Genomic DNA, 3,209 nt, shown 5'->3' with positions numbered 1-3,209 from the left:
TATATATATTACCTACTGTAAGTATGGGTTACTTAGGTTTCATAATGAAAAAAAAGACTTGGAAAAGTGTTACTTTTGCTGGAGTTTGTTCTTTTTATCTAATTTATTTGTATGTTAGTCCTTAAAAACATCAGAAATTTGCACAAAACTTTCTGCTTTTGTCAGTCTGATGACATCGATTTAAAATGTTAAACCAAATATCTTTTCAAACTGGACGCCTGAATATTACGCAGAAAGCACGATTGGATGTTTATTTTCAGATCTAAAAACTCCATCTCACTTATAAAGCCTGTGTGTGGCCCTGAACGTCTAAAACAACTTGACCCTGAGCTTCTATCCTACTAAAACTATTCATAAAAACAAAAACATCTGGTCACACCCCTGGAGGTGGTTTCTCCTACATCAGCATTGATTTGTTGGAATATAAATAATCATATGTTTACCCTGCTGGAGCGAGGCACATATAAGATGGAGACTTGTTGATTGTCTTCCTGTTTAAAGTAAATGACAAAAACTGATTGATATCCTCTTATCAATCAGTTTCTGTTTCTGTATCTAAAATTCAGTTAATCAATCACAAAATATCCTTCTTTATGATAAAGTCTCTTTATGAAATACTTTTTACTCTTGAGTAATTTCTTGGATAGCTAAATTATACTTTTACTTGAGTAAAAATATGTTGAAGTAGTGTTATTCTTACTGTTGTGTACTCTGTCACCAAGTTTTATCCTATTAAACTGGTTCATTTCAAACAGTTCATAAAATCTTTTTAGTAAATGAAATAAAAAAAAAAACAGAACTGAATCTTTAACAGTGTGAACTCTTCATTTGTACTATTGTAATTCTGACTTTTATTCATTGTTTTAAATCTAACTAGTTCCCCATACTTTGTGTAAAAACATCTGACTCTTTTGGGGGTTGAATATAAAGAAGGGAACCAAACAAACAAAGGCAGGGGGAAGTTACAAAAAGGAAAACTGAAGTAAAGCTCATTCAGCTGTGACAAATATACACACGGTAGTACATTTGTATCACCAGAACCAAATGGACACCTCGGGGTAAACCAAACAATCCTCATCAAAAGCTTTAAATCCTCAAAAGGAAAAACCCGAAGCTAAAAGTCAGCAAAGAACAACACATCTCTGTTTCYAGAAGCAAAACTGGAAACTGATTTAGGAAGAAATGAGCTCGATAATCAAACACGTTGCTTCCCGTTCTACTTTTAGAAACTCTAATAACAAGAAAACTGCAGTTTGAGAGAGACAGGAAATAAATTTTAGTGACATAACATGCCGCTCTGAGATCTCTGAGAAATGATGGGAAGTCGTGAAGAGCTTCACCTGCAGGAGATMTGAGAAAAAACGTTTGCAAAGTTCCAGGTTTACTGCCAATATTTAGACATCATTTGGACTTTTTGTAGAAGAGGGAACCCGAAAGTGTTTGTTTGATTGAAACCCTCTGGTATATCTGCTTCATCCCCACGGTGCTACATTTTAAGTGTCATCTTCTGGGAGAAACGAGGGGATGCTTTCAGTGGAATGTGAAAAGGTAAACTTGTAGGTAATTCTTCCTGACAACACCTCCCAGCTGCAGYTTCTCTCCTGACAGAGAACAGTGCGGTTCACRTCGAGCCCACCAGCCGGGAGCAGACCTTCATCGAGGCCTTCCTGCCTCGTGCTCGTCCTTTAGTGGGAATCATCTGCCAGGAACATTTGGGTCCAGTTGTTTTTCAAGCATCAACACRAACATTTAGCTGCAAAGATCTTACAGCTGTGTAGCAGTGAGAATCATTTAATCATCCTGAGGTAAATCGGTCAGGGAGGTGCAAGCAGTTTAGTTATTTAGCATTTTCAGACCAAAGTTTGAACAAAAATCTGAGCAGAAAACAAGCTGTATCAGATTTGGCAACAGGAAAAGTAATTTAAATGTATTTTCCCCTGCAGCTTTTCAGCTCTTTTGAATCTCTTTGGCTGGTGTGTGTTTTTTTTTTCCGGGCTGAAGCCGTGCAAAGATTTCAACAAACAACCTGCATCACTAATGGGACATGTTGGTCTGGGGGGGCAAAGCATAGTCTGCCCTTGTTTCTTATATTTATTTGATTGGTCAGGAGCTTCATACAGAAGGGGTTTGTAAAAGCTTTGCCACAGTTACCCCCCACCMTCGTAAATGATTAAAAATGTGAATAGTGGTCTCAGGTGTGGGCATTGAATATAGCTGCAGAGCCCTCCAAAAGAAAAAAAAAATTGCACCTTGAGAAAAAAAAATAGACTGAACATCAAACACCCTACATGAGACAAGAATAAAATATTTTATATAAATTGATGCTACTTTTTGTTCTGCATTCATTCAAATTAATAAAAATGTTAAAAATCCAACATATCCAGCCATAATAGAGTTATGAAAATATGTCAAAATCCTTTTTTCAACAGATTGTAAGTTTATCAATGATTCCCAMCAGCTGAAAGCATCAGGTTGACCTTCAGCTGCCTGCAGCGGGCATTTCAGCTGCTCTGCTGCTTTATCAGGATCCGATATTAACTTTAAAAATGACAACATTTGAGCCAATATTGGACCTTATTAAGAGGTCTAACTTCTTGTTTATTGGATTTTCTTTAAGCTTCTTTTTGTTCCTAACTGAGTTGAGTAAATTCAAAGCAATATACCAGTTTTTAACCAAAGAATATGAGCATGTTGCTTTGAATTTACTCATAACATGGTTAAGTAAATCCAACATTTCCTTTTTTGAGTGACTTGTTTTTCATAAAAAATAATGCCACTTATGAAAACTCTTATATTAAATGTTAACTTTGCTATTTTGTGAAATCATGGGACTACTTTCTGTGTTACATTTTACTGAAGTGGCCTTGGTGTGAACAAGACTTTCCCTGAACAACCTACAGGTCTTTAGAAAAAACAGTTTTCTGTGCATTTGGTGCAGGGAAACAGAAGCTCTTGGTGATTTGACTCTGCAGATTGGACATGATAAATGAAAAGTGACAAACTGCAGCGCTGCACACCTACCTCTTATCTTCTGACCAAATTGTTGGTTTTCCGTGAAGGAAATGCGCAGTGAACAGCCTCTGAGCGCCAAAAAAAAAAAAAGAAAAAAAATGGAACAACCACCCATCTACTTCAGAGAGAGAGAGAGGGAGAGAGAGAGAGAGAGAGAGAGAGAGAGAGAGAGAGAGAGAGAGAGAGAGAGAGAGAGA

The sequence above is a fragment of the Austrofundulus limnaeus genome, unplaced genomic scaffold (assembly GCF_001266775.1).
Source record: "Austrofundulus limnaeus strain Quisiro unplaced genomic scaffold, Austrofundulus_limnaeus-1.0 Scaffold4, whole genome shotgun sequence".
In the NCBI taxonomy this organism is placed as follows: Eukaryota; Metazoa; Chordata; class Actinopteri; order Cyprinodontiformes; family Rivulidae; genus Austrofundulus; species Austrofundulus limnaeus.
Note: the sequence above shows the minus strand (reverse complement) of the source record.